General features: G+C 50.0%; 1 protein-coding gene across 2 annotated transcripts in view; it reads right to left on the minus strand.

The window, feature by feature from the left end:
* KCND3 (potassium voltage-gated channel subfamily D member 3) overlaps positions 1-21,052 on the minus strand; it is a 215,084-nt gene that overhangs the window by 111,130 nt on the left and 82,902 nt on the right. The window lies entirely within an intron of this gene.

Here is a 21,052-nt window from a genome sequence, read left to right on the forward strand (position 1 = left end):
AAGGAAGAGCCAGCAGGTAAGCCAGATTTAAAGCAGGCTGAATCAGAGCAGATAAACCAAGGGGCTGGCATGTAGCTTCATAAAGTTATCTGATGTGCTGGCTGGAAAAGAGAAAGATGGGCGGCACTTAAATATGAGAGGGAATCACTTCAGAGCATCCAGGAATGGGAAATTCATGCTCAGTAGGAAGGAACTGGGAGAAAGACTTGTAATTTGGAGAGGGCTCTCCCAGGGAACCCATGTACACAGGAGACTCAGAAAATTAACATGACGTCTTGAACAATAATTTTGGATGCCTTAGATCTAACTACAGGGACAGCCCTGGCAAAAGGAGAAAAGTCCCAGGTCCTGGAAAAGGCTGTGAGCCAGCAGACAAGCCAACACAGTGGACCTAGCACAAGGTATCCCCGGCTGAGTGGACCAGAGTGATGGGCAGAGCAAGGTCCAGAGAGGGCAGAGGAGCTGGGAGGGCAGGGATTGGAGGCAGGCTCTGCTCAGACCAGCTCGAGCCCTAACTGTGGGGTGGGAGGGAAGAGGGGTGGGACTTACACAGTGGACACCTGGCAGGGGCGGCAGAGCGTTGCCCTCCAAGGGCCAGAGGCCAAGAGAAGAAGCTGGAGGTGGTGGGGATTGTGGTAATTACAAGAGAGGAAGGAGAGAAGTAGGAGGGAAAGGAAGATGGCAAGAGGCTGTGAAAAAGAGCTGGAAAGGAGGATGAGGGCAAAGATTATAGAGAGACAGAGGCAGAGGCAGAGGCAGATGACAGACACATAGAGGGAGGTAGAAGAAAACAAAGACAGTGAGGCTGGGCATGGTGGCTCACGCCTCTAAACCCAGCACTTTGGGAGGCCAAGGTGGGTGGATTACCTGAGGTCAGGAGTTCCCAGCCTGGCCAACATGGCAAAACCGTCTCCACTAAAAACACAAAAATTAGCTGGGCGCGGTGGTGGGCACCTGTAATTCCAGCTACTGGGAGGCTGAGGTAGGAGAATCGCTTGAACCCGGGAGGCAGAGGTTGCAGTGAGCTGAGATCATGCCACTGCACTCCAGCCTGGGTGACAGAGTGACACTCCATCTCAAAAAAAAAAAAAAAAGAAAAAAGAAAACAAAGACAATGAGATGGAGACCCAGGTACAGAGAAACCCAAAGAGGGATAGAAACCTCTGCAGGGGCTACCGAGAGAAGGAACGACAGAGAAGGAGCAGCACAGAGAGGCAAGCCTGCATCAAGAAAGGGAAGAGAAGAACGAACCCTGGGCTCTGGTGAGGTGAGGCTGCAGAGGAGAGCAAGGAAACCCCTCCTGCTGTCTGAAGTCCCCTTGCAGCTCATCCTCTTGGCACTCACTGGCAGCAGCTTTGCTAATGAGGGACTTTTCTCTGGTTGTGTGTGCAAGGGAAGTGAGGGAAGCAGGAGGAGGGGCAGGGGTCGGTTCATCACTGGGACTTCTTTAGATCAGGGTCGTGTGTTTATCTCGATGTAATGAGTTCGTTTGGGTAAATGGAGGCGATGTGGCTGCAGGGCTGGGGTTCACTGTACTGTTTTCAGCAATCTGCTGCTCTTCCCTGGACCAGCCACAAATCATAGATATAACCACCATAAATGAACAGAGGCCTGCTCCAAAAATTCAGACAGACACCGCAGCCTTGCCAATGGGTCTGCCCACTGGACTGAGTGACGGCCCCTGACCCTGCTAAAGCATGGAGGAAACCAAGATGGGACCCTGCTAGTCCCACTGCCTGCAATGCCTTCATCCAGATAATCACTCAATAGGCATTTATGGAGCACTGGCTCTGTCCTAGATGCTTAGTAAAGGAAGATTCACTTAAATAGGTAAATCACACCATCTGTGGGAAGGTAAGAAATCTTTTATTTTTTTCAATCATTTTAGGAGATTTGCCAAAGTTAAGGATGCACCCAGGAGACAGGTCTATGCCTGTCTCTATGATTTTGAGGGCTCCAATTGTAAAGGTGAAGGGGCAGGATACTGAGAAGCACACGGTTTTCACATAAACAAAAGAAACAGAGGGAAAATGTGGGGAATCTGCATTTTACATAAGATGACACAGACAAAATAGGGTGGGGAAGAATCAGCCGGAAGGTAAGAAATCTCAGGGAGGAAAACAACACAGCAGAAGATGGGGAGCAGGAGGCCTGGGGAGGCCAGGGTAGCTCCCTTCAGTGGTGATATCCGAGGCGGACAGCCCTGAGGATCTCTGAGACATGTGTGCATTTCAGGCAGCTGGAACAGCCAAGGAAAATGTCCTGAGGCAGAAGCATTCCTGGAACACTGAGGGATAGCAAAGAGAATGGCTGGTGGGGAGGGATCAGGAGCAAGAGTCGCAGGCAATGACTCCAGAGTGGCCGTGGAAACCGGATCATGGAAGACTTTGAAGGACACTGAAGAATTCAGCTTTGTCTCTGGATGAAATGGAGAGGAATTATAGGGTCCTGGGCAGAGGAAAATATGCTCTGCCTTAACTTTGCAAAGGGTCATGTTGGCGGTCAGGATGAGTAGATAAGGAGTCAGGAATGCAAGTGAAGACCAGCTAGGAGGACATTACAGTAAGCTGAAGATGGAGATGGTGAGAGGGATCAGGTTCTGAGTGTGCTCTCAGGGAAGAGCCAGCAAGATGTCTTGAGAGGTTGGATATGGGCGTGAGATTAACAGAGGCATCAAGGCTGACTCTAAGGCTTTTGGTTTCAGCACCTGGAAGGATTCTCCATCAGTGAAGATATATGGGTGGAGCAGGTTTGGGCCAGGCAGCTGGCAAGAGAAAATCAGAAGTTCAGTTTTGGGCCCATTGAGTTTGAGATGTTTATTAGACACCTAAGTGGAGAGGCAAAGAACTCAGACGGGCATGTAACTCGGCAGTTGGGGAAAGAGGTCAGCAATGGAAATATAAACACCAGAGTCTTAGCATGCAGAGTTTTTAATAGTGGGAGACTAAAAGAGATGGCCAGGGAGTGAGTGTAGATGGAGAAAAGGACCAAGAACCCAATCTTGGGCTCTCCTGCCCAGGAAGGAGAAGAGAAGCCAGCAACAGACTGATAGACAGTGAATGGCAAAGTGGGTAGACCCAGAGAGTGTGGTGTCCTAGAAGCCTGGAGAGAAAATTAGAGTGTGGTGTTATGGAGAAGAGAATAACCAACTGGCTAAACCATCTCTTACCTAAGCCTCATCAGGTAAGATGAGAGGTGAGAAGTGACCATGGCATCTAGCAACATGTAGGTCACGGTGATCTGGACAAGAAGTGTTTCGGGAGAGTGGTGCAGGGGAAACCCTGAGTGGGGTGAGTTTGAGAGGGCGTGGCACTGACAGGCTGTGTGGCAGAGTGACTGAGACCACAGGTCTGGGCACCAGCCTGCCAGGGGTCAGATACCAGCTCTCCACTTACTAGGCATGTGACTATAGGCAGGTTGTTTAACCTTTCTTTGGCCCATTTCCTAATCTGAGGCCACCTACTTCATCGGGTTGTTAGAAGGATAAAATCACTTGGTGTTTGTAAAGGGTCAGGCGCATGGGCAACGTAATAAATGCTTATCAAGTTAAAAAGAAAAAAGAAAGAGAATGGGCAAGAGATGAATCAGACCATTCTTTTGAGGTGGTTTTGCTGCAAAGAGAAGGAAAAAAAATGGTGAGAGTCTGTTTGCAGGGAAGTAGGGTAAAAAGGAAGGTATTTTAAGAAGGAATAAATAACAGAATGTCTGAGTACCAGCCTGAATGGTCCACCAGAGAGGAGACTTCAAGGATGCAGAAGGCTTGCTGGAGCGGTGTCGTGCAAGAGGCACAGTACCTACTGCACAAATGCACAGACTCTATGTGGCCTCCCTCAGCTCCCTCAGGGCATCCCCACCAACACCCTCTCAGGGAGACCGGCCCTGATTAACTTGTTAAACAAGGCTCTCGGCTGTCCCCATCTCCTTCTCTGCTCTACTGTTCTCCATCACATGGGTTACCACTGAACTTAATCACATCTTGTGTTGTCTGTCCCACAACTAGTATGTAGATTCACTAAATGCAGGAATTGTTGTCTGCCTTGTTGACAGTTGTATCTCCAGAGCTCAATAAATATTTGCTGAGTAAACGAATAAATTGGTATCTGCACGTAGGGAGTTTCTTGCCATTCAGGGAAGAAAAGTGCCCTCCTTCATTTATTCTACACAGTTTCTGACCATCTACTATGTTCCAGGAACTGTATTAGATCCTGGAGACTTGAAGATGAATCAGATACCATCCTTGCCCTTATTTAGCCTGTGTGTGTGTGTGTGTGTGTGTGTGTGTGCGTGCGCGTGCGCAAGACTGATCAGTCTTAGAAGAGAGGGCTGTTCAGGGTCTTGCAGACTTGGGCATAAGGGACAGGGAAAAGCTTCCTCAAGGAGGGGCAGCTGGAACCCGAAGAGCAAAACCAGAGCTGACAACGAGGGATGAGGCAGGTGTTTCAGCTGTCAGAGCAACACAGGCGGAGACCTGGCAGGCAAAGGGAGCATCCAAAACTTGCCTCAGTGCTTGTGCATGAAGCCTGCCTGGCCACTCGGACCCGCAGACTCTCTCTCTCTCTCTCTGCTCCAACCCTAACATCTCATGTTGTATCATTTATTAGGCATAGCCCTGGACATTGCAGTGAGCCAGCCCTCCAATGCGTGAGTCTTGAGACCTCAGGCAAGTGGTTTTCCTTCTCAGGGAAGGGGCTCTAGTGTCCATAGCAACAATTCATGTGTAATAAGAGCTCGAGAGTCATTTGCTTACAAAATAATTCTTGAGTGCCTACAACTTGAGTGCCAGGCTCTTTTCTGGGCACAAGGGAGGCAGCTGTAAACAAGACTGACCAGGTTATCCTTCTGGGAACTATAGTACCTTCTTATGAGGGAAGGTTATACAATAAATAAATAAATAAGCACATATGTGAAAGATAATATCGTACCATGCAGAGAATAACAATGGGTAACGTGATCTGATCGAGTGGGGCTCCCCTGGACTGGTAATCAGAAAAGGTCTCTGACATTTAATTGATTGATTAATTAATTCATGTCTCTGACATTTAAGCTGAGACTGAATGATAACTATCTACTGAACCAATTAATGAACAAAAGAGAAGTAGGAAGGAAGACTTTCTGAAAACCATATTCCCGGGAGGTATGGAATTCAAACAGGGAGCCCAAGGGCTGAGAGGACACAGCAAAGTATCCTCTAAGATCTAAGAAGACTTCCTCGAGAAGGTGAGTTTTGCTCAGCTTGGACTTGCAAAAGTGATTACATAGCTTGGCTTTTTGCTTAAGCGATGACCAGAAAAGAAGGCTCTGTGTCAATAGATGCTTATTGAGCAGATGCTCTGGGCTGAGCTGGCTGAGGGCAGGAAGATGGTGAAAGAAGACCATCCCTACCCTCTGAAGGCTCACAGTCCAGAAGCGGGAGATAGGCAGGTAAACACATAATTACAACAAACAATGATGTAGTTGATGAAGGCTATGGCAGCCCAGCAAGTACAGAGTGCTAAGTGGGAAGTTGTGAACTCTGCCTGGGCAGACGGCTGAGAGAGGGAACGTGGGGTCTGGGACACTTGACAGAGAAGGTGACATTTGAGTTGGGGCCTGAAGGATGACTAGGAGTTTGCTGGGAGCCAGGGTGGGGGCAGAGAGAAGGCCCTCAGGAGGTATTCAGGGAGCGCGGAACATGGAGGAAGTCTTGGAAGAATGATGGTCTCGGTAGGAGACTCGGGACTATTGCGTGCTGGGCACAGGCTGCGGAGGTGCAGCTGGAGAAGGTAGGGGATATTTTTGAAAACTCCTTAACTCTTTAAGGAATTCACACGTAAATGAGGTCATTTCTATAGTACAGGCAAGGCTAGAAAACTCAACACGACTTTCCTGCCCCTACGCTGTGCTTCACCCTCTGTTAGGTGCTCCCTGGGGCCAGCCCTTCTCTTAGGAAGCCAAGCAACTCCTTGACCTATCACAGGTGAACAACCCAGGGTCCAAGTGACAGGAGTCATGGTGAGAAGGGGTCAGGCTTGAGATGGGCTTGAGGTAAAGCCATTGGTCTCTGACCCAGGCAACTGGGTTAATGGTATTGTCACTGACATGGGGATAAGGTCAGATTTGGAGAGATAAGAACCAAGAGCTTCATCTGGACACAGTGGGTTTGAGTTCCCCGCAGCTTGAGGGAGAGGGGAGGACAGAAGAGAAGAAGGTCTATGCCCCCATCACTCAGATACTGCACTTGGCCTTCTCCTGGGGGCTCTCCGGTCCCCTCTGCTCCCCATAATCCATCCTCCACACATCAGCCAGAGTGAGCTTTTAAAGCATGAACAAGATCAAATCAGCCAACTGCTTCACAGTCTCCAGTGACTTTCCACTGCACCTAAAATACAGCCTAAATCTTCCCCAGCCTATGAATGAGGGCTCTGTGGTGTGGTCGAGGGCTCTTCTCAACTCCACATGCCTCTGCCTTACCCTACTTGTTCACTCTGCTCCAGCCTCATGGCCTCCCTCCTTCTCTCATACACACCAAGCTCATTCCCATTATGAGGCTTTGGCTGTGTTCTGTGCTCTTTTTCCACCTAGAATGCTCTTCTCCTGGGTCTTTGTGGAGCTAACCTCTTAGCATCAGGCCCTCAGTCACTTTCACGGAGAGGCCTTTCCTGGTGACCCTGGTTTAAAGTTGTCTTTCTCTCCCACCCTACCCTGTTCCATTTCCTTTATGGCACTTCGCTTGACGTTATCTTAGTCATCTGTACATTTATGTGTTTTTTATCCCCCCCCACTATCACCAGCATGTAAGAGCAGGAACTTGGTCTTATTTTTGGCTGTACCCCAGATCCTAGCACAGTACTTGGCACTTAGTAAACAGTTTGACTCTCTTCCCGGGAATGAAGGATGGCAGGCGTGATGACTAGCAGGCTGCGCTGCACCACGGCAATGTGGGAAGCTCCTAGCTGGGGCTGGCAGAGGCTGCAAATGGCAGGGTCGTCAGGCCAGGAGTCATCCGGTCCCACTTGTGTAGAGAAGGGGAGATGCTCTGGCTACGGGGACTATGCCTGCAGGGAAGGCCTCTGCCCTGTGCCAGGCTGACCTTTCTACAGATTTCTTTCTCCTAAACACATACCCAAAGAGATTCCTCCTCAGCCGAAGTCAGAGCAGCAGCAGAAGGAGGAGGAAGAGGAGGAGGAGGAAGAGGAAAGAGGAAGAGAAGGGAGAAGAGGAGGAAGAAAGTGGAGGGAGGAGGAGAAGAAAGAGGGGAAAAGAGGGAAGGGAGAGGACTCAGGGGGAGGGAAGGGGAGGAAGAAATGAGGGAGGAGAGGGAGATGTGGAGAGGGGGAGGAAGCATGAGGGAGGAAAAAGAAGGGAGGACAGGGTGAGAGGGAAAGGAAGGGAAGGAAGAGGAAGGGGAGGAGGGAGAAGTGGGGAGGGAGAAGGAGAAGGAGGGAGGGGGAAGGAGGGAGACGAAGAGGAAGGAGGGAGGGATGATTCTATCTCAGCCAGTTGTGGGACCAGGCTGTAGACCAGACTGCCTGGGGGCTTCTCTGCCTTTACCAAATCTGAGGGTCAGGGAGAGGCCCTTGGGCAAGAACGCCATGCATTTTACATTGCCGTGGCCTCACAGAGCAAAGTGCACACCAAATGGGGAGGTGGAGGAAGGGGTAATAAAAATCAAATTAAAGAAATTTTTTAAAGTTGGAAGAACAAATTATTTGGAGACGAAGCAAAAATATCTGTGACATAGCGAGCACTGTTTTAATGACAGCCCGTGTGGGAGGACAGTTTAGTCATAGTTTTCATTTTCTTGTCCCCGGGGAGCTGCATCCCAGTGATCAGGCCCTGATAGCAAACTGGCATGTTCCCTAGACCAGTCACCTTCCAGGCGCATTCAGCGGCAGGATGAGTCAGGGGGCTGCGGAGTAACCCCTTCTCCATATGCTCAGGATGCGCTAGTGCGTCCGCCGTGGGGGTTGGAGGGGGCCAGGGGGCTGGATGGGGAACAGGCCTCGGGCCCAGTGGGTGGCAGGAAGCTTCAGCGGAAACGCTGCCAGCTCTTCCCGGGGCCAGCCGGCTGGTGCGTCCTAGCCTCCTGCGATCTCCTGGGGGTAAGAGTATGACGAGTCCTGTAACTGGGGCCACAACAAGTGTGGAAAAGGATTTCTTCGAAGAAAGCTTGGTTCACTGCCAGGAGGAAGAAGTTCAGGAAGCAGTTCTACCATCCCCTCAGGCGTGAGCACTTCCAGGACTAAGATAAAAATAATGAGGATAATTTTAAATGACTGCCAGGATGCGAGAGCTGACTGCGGGCAACATGCTCCACACGCGTTCATTCACTTCTCTTCATAACAGGCCCAGGAGGCAGGTGTGACCAGCCCCACGGTGCTGAGGGAAGCAGAGGCTCCAAAGCGGAGGGACGTCTGTGAGAACACGGTGAATACACATCAGGGCAGAACCGGAACCCGGGCCTATCGGCTTGGAGTCCGTCCACGGACCGCGTAGTGTGGTGGTTGGGCACCTGCTTCTCTTCTGAGTTGGAGGTGGTGAGAACACAGGAGGGGACTGACCCCCTATTCCTGGCTCTTCACCCAGAAGATCTCAGCTCACTGACGCTACTATTTTATTTTTAATACCATTTGCTTAATACCACACAACATGCTCTCTGGAAATCAGGAGGGAGCAGGCGTGGTTCTTCCTGTTTTACAAATGGGGACCCTGAGGCCCAGAGAGAGGAGGCAAGTGGACATGGTGCTGACAGAAACTGCTCTGTGCCATGTGGACCCAACAGAACTGGGCTAGAGGCCACCTGTTAGCTGTCTGGTAGAGAGCTCTTTATTTAAAATGTCTACCTGTATCTTCCTCACCTGTAAAATGGGAATGTTGAGATCCACCTCAGCGGACAATGATAGGTTCAAATGAGCAAAAGGAGGTGTGTTTAAAATGCTGTACAAACTCTACAGTGTCAGGCCAAGCTGGAAGGTGGCATCCCCTTCACAGGCATCATCATCAAGTCCTGGTTAACAGCATGGGCTCTCAGACTGCCTGGGTCCAAATACTGGCTCCTTCATTTATGAGCTGTGAAACTTTGGAAAAGTTACTTAACCTCTCTGTGCCTCAGTTCCACCATCATAAGTACCTTCCCTATGGGTTGTTACAGGGGTTACACACATACCACACGTGTAAGTGATAGAGTTCTGGCACATAGGAGGGGCTTAGTCACTATTATTATGACCACCATCACTGCCCCACTCCTGCCTTAAGGCAGGCTGGGGTCTGTCTTGTCCGCTGTAGTATTCCCAGGGCTTAGCACATGGGCAGGCGAGGAGCAGGTGCTCAGCCCACCTGGTGCAAGTCGGGGAATGGACACCAGCCCCCGCCCTCCTACAGCGCTGGCCCTGCCCATGAACTCCAGGACTTTCCTAAGTCCTCACCCACGTTTAGTGTTTGTAGGATTTCCTGGGGTTGCTGTGACAGTCCAACAGTCCCAGGGCTGCCTGCCTCTCTGCACCCTGGTGGTCCTCACAGTCTAGAGAAGAGAAGGGGGCCTTCCCCACCCTCTACGGTTTGCCCTCTTTCCAATCAGCTCACCCCAGAAAAACATGGACTCAGCCCTTGGCAGGGCACCTGGACCTCAGTCCCAGATGTCCTTTCAGACATTGCATCTGGTTTTGTGGCTTCCTCCTCGCTGCCTGCGGAGGTGCTTGTGCCTGTGTGGGGCAGTCAGGCACACAGGCCTCGTCTGTGCATGCTGGATAGCTCGGTGTGTGGTGCCCTGTGAACGTGCGTCGGGTATCTGGGGGCACAGGGGTAGCTGGGTACATGTGTTTCTGCCTATGTGGGGCCAGGTAGGGCAGGACATGCAGGTCTGAGGGCAGTGGACTGAGACAGTTGAAGGCAGATGGACTCACGTATAAGTCTGGGGTGCAGAAAGAAGCGACATCATCCACGTGTGGGTGAGGGGAGCTTGGGTGCAGGTGCAGGAGCAGGCTTGCAGGTTTATGTGTACATATGTCACATGGGGAGAGGGCAGGAGTGAGTCCCCAGAATCAGCTCTTGAGACAGAAATTCACCTCATATTTTATTTAGAACCTGAAGGATGGACAAACACAGGCCAGGCATAAACGAGAAAATACTTTTTATTTCCAAATATGCCTTAGGCCACCAAATACTTTGGGACACCAGCGGTTTCTTACCTCCAAGTACCACCTTCTTTCCATAAACACAGTCTCTCTCCCTCTCCAGCCTCATCGGTCCTTGGGCAATCCTACAAGAGCAGCCCACGAAACTGGACTGCTTAGGTTTGCATCTCAGCTTAACGCTTTACCTATGACCCTATGCATGGTCCTTGTCCTCTGGCTTGGATTCCTCATCTGTAAAACAGGGACCACAACAGTATTCTTCAGGGGGTTGAGGATTAAATAAATCAACCCACCTGGAATGCTTAGAGAGTGAAGGACTCTATTAATTTTAGCTCTCACCTTAGCCTATCTTTACCATGATTCTACCTCTGGGTGGGAAACAAAAGTGAATTTTAAAATGCCCATCGCCTGCTTTGAGAAGGTCTCCTTGGATCTGCCCACCAGGGTTACCTCCTCCATCTGCTCCCCCGTTGCTCAGCACCTATACCTCCACATGCCTGGCACATGCGCAGTACTCAAAAAGACCTTATCATTCTGATCATCACTTGACATTGACAGCACAAGGTTACAATTGGTGGTGCATGTGGCCATCTCCCTTGGGAGACTACAAGCTTCCTGAGGGCCAGAACTGTTGAGTTGCCCCTTGGTCCTGGAGTCTGCCACAAGGAAACTTTCAGTAAGCACTGAGTTAAATGAAAACTCAAATATAGCAGCCCCATGGGCAGTAGAGTCATGTGTTTACTGTTATTTACTGAGTGTGTGCCTTAACTGTACACAAAGCACAGGCCTTGCCCTCCTGAAGCTGAGTCCAAGGGAAAGGGTGAAGGGGAGACAGAAAGAGGGGAAACAGCAGATACCACACAGTGTGGGGTCCAAACGGCTTCCACTGAGGCTACAGAGGGCAGGGGCAGAGTTGGGGGTAGAGGACACAGTCCTATGACCACAGCTGCCTCCGGCCCTGAGCTGCAGGACCACAGACCAGCCTAACATGGCAACCCCATTTCCTCTCCTATTTAGGGACCAAGCATTGCTGGGGCTCAGCACCATCTTACTGTTCTTTTCATCAATGATAGTGGCTGTCCTACCAGTGCCAGGAACAGGGTGGCATAATCCTATCCCATCCTCCTACTAGCTGTGGCAGGAGTACTCTCTAAATCTCCCAGATCTAGAGATCTGGGTTCCAGCCTTACTCCACAGTGCTTCTCGCTGAAGATCTGCTCACAGTGCAGCCTCACAGTGACTACAAGGGTCACTATCAGACCTCTGTTCTGTCTGCTCTCTGCTTTCTGGCTCAATGCCTAGCTTATCACTGTTCCAGCAGGTGACTCCACAGAGCCCTGATAGTAACACTGATCCCCCAGGGGCTTCTCATGAGGATTCAATAAACAGTTGAGGTAAAGCATTCAGGTCTAGTCCATGGGAAGCCCTCTGCAAACACCAGTCCCTCTCCCTTCCATCTTTGCTTCTCTTCCTTCTGTTCAGTGAGCATCAATTTGAAAACGGCTTTATGTTCTGCTTCTTGGCCTGAGGCAGGGACTGGGGTGGGGGAGGTGCGGTGGCCCTGGCCTTCTGCCTCTTTCTCTAGGTGATGGAAGTGATATGTCTGCAGAAAGGCCTCCTAAGATCAAACCCTAATGGCAATTTCTGTGACTTCGCAATCCCTCCACCAACCACAGGGGGTCTGCCACAGTGAGGAGACTGGATTCCATTAGCTACACACTAGACCACCCGTTAAAAGTCAGACCTGGGAAGTTGTTTTTAATTTCCTTATAGATTGTGCGTGAGCACTCAGGTACACATGTGGGTGTGGGTGTGGGTGTGAGCGTAGGGCAGCTGCAAAGGAAGACAGGGAACAAAGCTGGACACTCCTAGGTGAGCTGTCTGGCCACCTGGGTACATGTGTGTGTGTGGCACTTAGGTGTGGGTGAGCCCCAGCAACTAAGAAGGAAGGGTGTGATACTCACAAGGAGATTCCTGCATGTGCTCCTTATGAGTCCCTGGGGGAACCACACATCCACACAGTGCCTCCCAGGACTCTCTGCAACACGGCCCAGAGCAGGGAATGATCATGGGCACTGATCAGGGGCATTACAAAGCAGTGAGGAGGCAGCGGTAGTAGATTCAACTTGGTGCAACACAGGAGTGCAGTATTAGATACTGTGTCTTGCCTGGGACCTGTGAGCGTGGTGCTGGGGGCCTATCTTAGCCATTACATATATAAAGACATATGGATATGCAGGGCTGCTGGGCACCTCACCCTTGCCTTCTCCATACCTCTCCGAAGAGACCCCCACCCAGAGGCAGAGACCCTTCTCTCCCTCTGACACCTTCCCACTTCAAGACTCTTAATTCCCCCTGGAAAGCCCCAGTGATGCTGTATCTGAGACTACAGTGCAGAAGAATTTCCCTGGACCTGTCTTCCAAACCTCCAGGACAGTGCTTACCTGGCAAATATCCATTTGCATAAGTCACTGTTAGATTCTAAAGGAACCAAACAGCAGCCTCCACCCTGCAAGCTAGCCACAAACTTGAGTTTGTAGAGGGGCACCACTTCCCTGACACTATGAAAACAAGTAGATGAATGCAGTTTTGCCAGTTAGGAGCTTTGTGACTATAGGAAAATTACTGAGATTCCTCGAGACTATTTCCTCATCTGTAAAAGGAGGAAAATAAAACTGTTTATCTTGTATACTTCCATACGCCCAGTGCCTGGTAAACAATGGATGCTAAAAAAAAATACTGGTTGAGGCCAGGTGCAGTGGCTCATGCCTGTAATCCCAGCATTCTGGGAGGCCAAGGTGGTGGATCACCTGAGGTCAGGAATTTGAGACCAGCCTGGCCAACATGGTGGAACCCTGTCTCTACTAAAAATACAAAAATTAGCCGGGTGTGGCGGCAGGTGCCTGTAAACCCAGCTACTCAGGAGGCTGAGGCAGGAGAATCGCTTGAACCCAGGAGGCGGAGGTTGCAGTGAGCCAAGATCGCGCCATTGCACTCCAGTCTGGGCAACAAGAGCGAAACTCCATCTAAAAAAACAAAACAAAACAAAACTGGTTGAATGAATAAATGAATACAGAAGGATTGTTATTGGGATTAAGTGAGTTGAGGGAAGTAAAGAATTTATCACAGCGATGTCACATATTATGAATTCAGTATAAGGTAGTTATTATTGTTAGCTATTATCCAGGAGCAAAATCTTATCATTCAGTCACATTGGTTCCCAGAGCTAATATAAAAGTAGGTAATTAAGGCTAAATAGTGACATGCCCCAAAGAATCTAGCAGCTGCCCCTGGAGTCCAAAGGGTGATGAGTTATATTGCATTCCATTTATTTTAACAAGTTTATATTGAGCCCATCTTATGTGCCCAGAATTGGTGAGATCCCATGCAAGATACAAAGGAATTAAGTCAGGCTACCTTCCTAAAGGAGTTACTTTCCACTTGGAGAGGCAAGATCAACACTCATTAGCATAAATGCCTCCCAGCTGGAGCCAGAGACTCAGCCTGCATTCTAAGGGCTGGAGTAAAACTTTCATGTGTTTCTTCAACAAATATTCCTAGGGCACTGGCTGTGCAGCGGCAGGCCCCCAGCTAGGCACTGGGGACCCTGAGACTTACGATGAATTCAGCGAGCTGCTCCCAGACTAAAGAATGAGACCTCATGAAAATGGGTCAGAACAATAAATGCCGAAGCAGAGCACCGGGCCCAGAGCGCCACCTCTGTAGCTGGTGGGGAGGCTCATTCCCAGGACTTTTGATGCAGGGGTTTAGGAAGAATGCTTTCTTTTTTTCTGAGAGATGTGGGTCCCAAAGCCCAACCTGACCTCTCCTACCTGGAGGCTGGAGAAGCAGGTTGTCCACAGGCACCTCATGTTGACCCTACCTGGCCAGTCCCTGAAAGCGGCATCTCCCACCATGGTCCCCACCCCAAGGTTCCCAGGAATCTTGGAGCATCAGCCCTGATCAGAGGGCAACTTAGAAATCATCTGAATGAAAGTGGAGCCTCATTTTGCGGCTGAGACTGAGGCCAGGAGAAGTGGAGGACCCCAAACTACTCCATCAGGCAGCAACAACGCTGAGTAAGATCCCACGTGCTCAGTGGTCTACTTACTAAAGCACGACAATGCTTGAGGATGCGGAATCTCCCAGAGCCCCTCCGGCCTCACTGAGGTACAGCAGGTGAATGAAGAGAGCTGTATCCCTGCTCCCAGCATCTGGCCAGTGGGTCCGAGACAGGAACAGGGCTCACATGACCAGTGAGGGGGCAGCCAATCCCAAAGTGGGTCCAGGCCTCTGGGGAGCTAATACGTGGGACACTTTGTACTGCAAGTCAGAGAATCCAGTGTGCAGGGATTAAAGGAGTGACGGAGCAGGTGAGGAGCACGTGACTTAACAACACACCCAAATCCAGTGGCAACTGAATGAGCCCGGAGCAACAGACAGCAATTTGGTGGAAGGAAAGGCACCCTGGGACAAAGGTGGTGCAGATGAGGAACACAGGGTGTGTGGCTAAGATAGGCCCCCAACACCATGCTCACAGGTCCCCGGTAGGACACAGGGCCTAACACCACACTCCTGTGTGGAGCCAACTTGATTCTACTAGCCCTGCTTCCTCACTTCTTTGTAATGGGAGGAGTTTGTGAATGTACCTGTCTCATGTGCCCACTGCTGGTTAGTGTTAAAAACTAGTGGTCCACAGGTCTGTGGCCAGGAGATCCTTTGGATTCTAATCTGAACCTTGCCAGCTACTTTCCAGTGCTGCGCCCCTGGGCAAATTTAACCTTTCTGATCCTTTGTTTTCTCATCTGCAAAATAGGGACAGCAATATCTACCTTGAGGTTGTTGTGAGGCATGTCAAGTACCTAATACTGTGCCTGGAACATACTAGGTCATCAGTGAATAATATGATTGGTACCTTCATATATTCCCCTGCTCATTCTGAACACTTGTGAAAGTAGGAGAGTGCTTTGCTCATAGTAAGTGCACAATATATATTTTTAAAGATCCATATTTACATATATACAGACATGTGGATATATAGTCAACACACATGTGTAAGTGTTTACATACATATATACAGGCTGTAGGAGCTCAAAAACAGATTCTGAAGGCCAGAAGGGATTCTTTCATCTAATATGCTTTGGGGTAGAACTGGGCTGTCCAGAGAGAGAGGTGGAACTCTTTCTCTCTGACTCCAGTGTCTGGGACATATACTCAGCCTGGCTCACTGTTCCCTGAGCGTCTGGTGACCATCAGACCAAAAGAAGCAGAAGGGAAGTACCAGTTCCAGCACGTCGCTGCTTTCTCCAGCCTTCCTTGGTGCCTACTTACTATCTCCAGGCTAAAGTTAGAGCAGGAAAGGCTGAGCAGGTGGGAGGCGGAGGAAGGTCATGTGACATTCAACACTGATGTAGTGGGGGAGGGAAGATTTTCTAAATGTCCCTGCTAGCATCCAGCCTAGCCTCCTGGAGACAGCACCCACTCAGTACGTCCTGGGCTGTGGTCAAGCCTCCGAAAGACGCGTCTCTGCTCAGGCTCAGAGTGATGCTGCAGAGTGAAGGTTTCAGGGGAGAAGCCATTGATTTCTGATCTTTGAATCTGCTCATTAAGCAGTAGGGTGATTTGCATCTACTGCCACATTTGAGCAGAATTTGAACAATGAGAATTATCTTGCACTGAAGCCCTCACCTGGCATTGCTGACATCTCTGAAAGAATGCCAGGCTGGCTGCGTACTCCCCACACTGACTGGCTGGGAGGGGGCCTGAGGCCAGAGCCAGGTGGTCATCTGCCTTCAGTCACAGCCCCCCAGACCCATGGGCTGCTCCTCCCGGCCCCTCAGCCAGTTCATAGGATGCTGATTTGCATGAGTCTCTCCACGTCTGTCCTTCGCTCTCTCTTTCATGCCTGTGTTCTGGGAGCTTAGGAGCCTTGGGAGGCCAGAACCTTGATCCTTTTTCCTGGTCTCTCTTTTCTTACAATGTCCAGGCTGAGGGAGCTCAGTCCAGGCCACTGGATGGGCCACAGCTTGGGTAGCAGAAGTGAGCAGAAGGACAAGCAATTACCTGGTGAATTCAGGCAAATAAATAATTTGTGGGCCTTCTGGCTCCCCTGGTGTGCTGAATCCCTTTCATGTCTCTTTGGAGGGTTTTTTTTTTTTTTTTTGTCCATTAACCTCAATTTCCAGCAACCTGAGAGTTCCCACTGCACCCCTCCCAGATGGTGGAGTCCCGCCAAAGGCCCATTCATTACTCTAGGACCTGGGGCAAAGGGTCAGTTGCCCTAGGCTCTGCCTCTGGTCTAAGGGACTAAGCCGACTGCTAAACAACCGAGAGGACCCCCTATTTTGATGCTCCTGTCACCCTTCCCAGCACCCACTGGGCCAACCTCCCTCCACTGTCCCTAAGGCCTAGGGGTGGGGTTGGGGGTGGGTGGGTGGGTGGAGGAACCGTTTAGGGGCAGCTTTCCTAGTTGCTATAAATCAGCTTAGCTTTGCTGTTCTCTTCCCTCTTGCTTTACCTTTTGCCTGTTTTCTTTTAACCCTCTCTATGGGCAAAACACAGCCCCACGTGAGTGTGCCTAATTGAGGAATGTTAAGCCTTCCCAGGCTGAGCTGGAAGTCAGCCTCTTTCAAAGCTGTCCACTGGGACGTACCCAGTGCAGGAGCTAAATATAGAAAGGGCTCCCTCCTCCCCCAGCCTCCTTCATCCTCTGTGGGCACGGGCACAGGCGAGAATCGATGCTACGCTTGGTGGCGACGGCAGGCTGCGTGACAGCCGCCTCTGCTTAGAGACCCTTATCTGCACCTGCCGCGGATTGGCTCTGATAGAGCCCTGACATACTGGGGACAGGAAGTCACCATGGCGACCTCACACAGTGGAGCAGGGAGGGGACAGGGGCTTGACTCTGTGGAGGTAGATTCAGGATGCACTTGGGCCACCACCCTCGTGGGCTCCCAACTGGCCAAGCAGGGATCATGTCCCTCTGCCCTGGCCACTCCAGGCCACCTGCAGAGGGGGCAGCCCTGTCAGTGACGGAGAGGGAGACAGGCTGTGTTATTCACGCCGGAAGTCCATGGCATTCTCAGAGAGCTCTTCCCCATGCCTCCCCAGAACACTGAGAATGGATGAATCAGTCCCGGCTCATCAGAGCCTTTCATGCTAAACCAGCCCAAATGACTGATTTAGAAACTGCGTGGTCTTGTTCTTTGAGTGGATTTCTGAGGCACACTCCAGAGCAGGCCCAGGTCTTCATTATCTCCATGCACACCCTTTGATTAAGCATCTGTGACCACACAGCACTGTGTGCTGTACCCAAAGAGGTAGCAGAGCAGGAGACACTGATGGGAGACACGCACCCAGAACACCCAGGCAGCAGGGAAATAATAACAACAATATCGCTGTACCAGCACTCAGCTGATCACCGCAGCCCTGTGAGGAACTGCTAGAATTCTAACTCAATATGAGAGGAGAGAGGCTCGGTGCTTTCACAAAGATCCCTGGTAAGGGGCAGAGTGGATGCACTCAAGTTTTCCAGCTCTGGTACCCGGTAAGGACACTTGGTGTTTACGAAACACTGGACCATACGTCTGCAGCAATAGAACTCCTTGGGGGACAATCTTAAATGCAGATTTGTGGGTCTCACTCTGACCTGGAGATTCTGCTTCGAGAGGTGGAGGCTGGTGTTGATCAGTCTTCAGGTGACTATGGCGTGCAGCCCTTGTGGGAGTCGTGTATGAAACCATCAATGCCTCTTTCAGGAGCCTTGATGAGCACATGGTCCAGTGGGTCTCAGCCCCAGCAGGGCATCAGAATCATCTGGGCAGTTTAAAGGAACAGTAATGCCTGGGCCCTACCCAGGCCCTTTAAAGTAGAATCCTTCATGCTGGGGCCTGGGCATGCCTGACCTTAGAAAGCTCCATGGGATTCTAATGTGCAGCTGGAACACTGGACCATGCGCCTGCAGCATCGGCCCCTGTATTTTGCAGATGAGGACCCTGAAGCTCTGTGAGAGGGAGTGAGTTGGATGAGCTGTCAGCAATCTCGTAACTACCTGGGTGGAGAACTAGGAGAACCCAAAGTTTTGACTTTCATTTCAAAGCTCTCTCTACACCTAAGCTCTATGTCCTGGGGGCTGTGAGCCCCAGAGTAGCCACTGGAGTCCCATTCTCAAGGGTGGCGTACGATGGGAAGAGTATACTAATTTTCCTTTCCTAGACTCATTAGTTTGGAGACAGAGCTATCAGGCTGTGAAGGAAGGCAGAGACAGACACATGGAGCCTGATGCTTTAAAGTGCTTGTGGGGTGCAGAGACCCCCAGTCCCTGGGGTCAGCATTTGTGACTATGAACACACCTGAACATCTGCACCACCTCCCCTGCCTGGAAAACAGCACACAGTGTTACCTGGCAACCATCTGGCCCATGTTGTAAGGACCATGTAAAGTTTCCCACTGTCCAGACCACTCCAGAAGAGGAGCTTCCATCCTTTCTGACCTCCTGCCATTTCGTGTCAGCATCAATTATTTGGCAGTTGTCATTTACTTGTAATACGTGACACCTAGAATCACTATATATATATTTTTAAAATAAAACAAAATATACCTATTTTTCTGTCTTATCAAGCCAAATAAGCAACTTGATTTTTAAATTTTGCCCTAGGCTGGACCTGGTTCTCTCTTAGGACACTGCTTCTTCTACCTTGCTTTTCCTCTCTACCCTGGGCTCAGAGATATCCCCTTGATCCCAACTTTTGGGGTTGGGGGATCAGGTTGTGCTGATCATTCATTCTTTCCTTATTCCAGATCTGCGCAAAAAGCATCCACTCCTTAATCCAGTCTGACCACAGCTATCAAGATGGATCCAAAGAAAACTAGGGAACCAGCTGCCCACTGCTTCCCAAGCTTCCCATGCTCTCCAGACTTCCACCCTCCAACATCTCTGAAGCCTTTCTTGTCCCCACACACCACACCTTTCTTCCCTCTAAGGTCTTGCTTTCACTGTCCCTGCAGATTAAAACACCCACTCCCCTCTTCTGGCTAACATTTCCCATCCTTCAGGATTGGTCCAGAATTTGCTCAGTGGGATGACATCTCTGCCCTCATTCCCTCCCTGCTGTCCCCCAATCCTGGGCTCCTGTTCCCATGTGTTCAGCCAGCTGTCGCAGCACCTGCCACACTTCATGCGGCACAAGTGTGCAGTAGAGATTGATGAACTGATCTCCATGAGAGAACAGACTTGTTGCTGGGGTGTGCTCAGGGAGTCCCAGATGTTGTCTTCAGATGCAGAAGAATTAGAAGGCAATGTTTTCTTTATATGTGTATAAAATAACAAAGGGGAAGACTCTCAGACCATATCCTATTGGTATTCACATCTTGTGTGTTGCCCTTGTGTGTGGGCTGGACTTGTTGACTTGCTTCTACCTAATATGGCAGAAATGACTGTGATGTTCATCTTGGTGGCCTCTGTCTCTCAGATCAACTGCCCTTGGATCAGCTGTCAGCTGTCAGGACAAGAAGTAGGCCACATGGTGAGGAATGGAGACCAACCCACAACCATGTGAGTCAAGCTTTTAGGTGACTGCAGCTGTGGCTGACATCCTGACTACAATCACGTGAGGGTTCTTGAGCCAGAGGCACCCAACTAAGCCATGTCTGCATTCTTAACCCACAGAAACTGTAAGATGATGAATGTCTGTTGTTTTAAGTAGCTAAGTTTTGGGGGAATTTTGTTATGCAGCAATAGATAGCTGATTAATATTTGTCCTTTGTATTCCTCCTATGTGCATATACACTGTGAGCATAGCACCTAAGAGGGCTTAGGACAGCCAGTGGACCGGAAAGGAAAGCTGTGGATCCCTCTCTTCTGGAGACTCTGTGCTAGGAAGCAGAGTCCTGACAAAGACAAGCAGCTTGCAGGTATTCCGTCTACCCCATAAAAGCCTGCTCAAATCCTAGCTCCTCTACCCACCTTTTTAACCCTTCTAATACTCACTGGATTCTGCCTCTCTGCAGTGTCTCCAGAACACACTGCCTGTCTTAGTAGTTCACTGTCTTTCTGCTTGAAATTCATCCATTCATTTACTCAATTAATATTTGTAGAGTACCTCCTATGGACCAAGGACTATTTCCCGCTGCAGAGGAGCCTGCAGCTCCCAATGCCGACGTAATAGCTTCACTTGCATTGTTCCTTTTCCCTTGGTTTCCCTGAAAACACTCTGGAGGTAGGGCACTCCCTGCAGACTGCTGGACTCCCCACAACATCCAGGTCAGTTCAGCAATCACAAATACTTGATGACCAGAGAAAATGAAGACTTGCCCATCAAGTTTATGTTTGTGTGAGACGAGACAAAAGAATGAGTAGCTGAGGGTTTTAAGAGTCACTCTTCTCCTTTCTCCCTTGGATAGATCAAATTTGACTGACATTTATTTAGCACCTATCATATGTCTGGAAAGCAGCTGGGCACTTTTCCATACATTAGCTTATTTAATCCTCACAAATCCTTGCTTGTGAGGCAAATATAATTCCCATTTACTAGTGAGTAAATCAAAGCTCAGAGAGGCAAAATAACTTGCTCCAGTTGCACAGTAAAAATAACAGCAAACCCTTTTGGAATGTTCTGAACAAACTCATTTAGTCCTCCTCCAGCCCAGACTGAGGCAAATAAATGTTAGGTAACTTGCCCAAGTTTACACTTGTAAGCTAGTAGGTGGCAGGGCCAGGAACAAAACCTGGGACTCTGACTTTAGAAGTCTTATTTGTAACAACACTAAGGGTTGTAGCAAGACTAAAATTCACAGTTAGGTCTTTGGACTGGAGTCCCCAATCTGTCACCCCTGCTCAGAAATGCTCTTTCCCAGTTCCTGCCCAGGCTCCCCCCCGCCACCCAACTTACTTCTCTCCTGTGTTCCAATGACATTCCAATTTGATGATGAATTTGCTTCTT

The sequence above is a fragment of the Theropithecus gelada genome, chromosome 1, assembly GCF_003255815.1.
Source record: "Theropithecus gelada isolate Dixy chromosome 1, Tgel_1.0, whole genome shotgun sequence".
Classification (NCBI taxonomy): domain Eukaryota; kingdom Metazoa; phylum Chordata; class Mammalia; order Primates; family Cercopithecidae; genus Theropithecus; species Theropithecus gelada.